The sequence below is a fragment of the Larus michahellis genome, chromosome 31 (assembly GCF_964199755.1).
Source record: "Larus michahellis chromosome 31, bLarMic1.1, whole genome shotgun sequence".
NCBI lineage: Eukaryota > Metazoa > Chordata > Aves > Charadriiformes > Laridae > Larus > Larus michahellis.
In genome coordinates this window covers 160611-160986 of record NC_133926.1, presented here as the reverse complement: position 1 = coordinate 160986, position 376 = coordinate 160611, and positions in this window count along the sequence as shown.

Here is a 376-nt window from a genome sequence, read left to right as displayed (position 1 = left end):
TCCCTGCACTGCTCCTCCCTCAGAGCCTGCGGGAGGGGAAATGGGGTAAAAGGGAGCGATTTTGGGGGCGGGGGGAGGACCCCGAGGCGTTTCTGGGGTCGTTTCTCTGTTTTTTTGGGTCTGTCGTCCTCCCACAACTGCGGGTTTTTCGCCGCATTGCAACGGGCACTGGCAGCCGCAGGGCCGGAGGGGGGGGAATGCTGTTGTGGGCCGGGCCGCACACCACATGCGTGTGCAGAGGGCTGGACATGCATGGAACATGTGTGTGCATAACCAGGACACGAGTGGGGCTTGTGGGTAGAGGGCTGGGACACGCCCAGGACACGTGTGTATCAAGGGCTGGGACATGTGTGTAGAGGGCTGCGACACACATGGG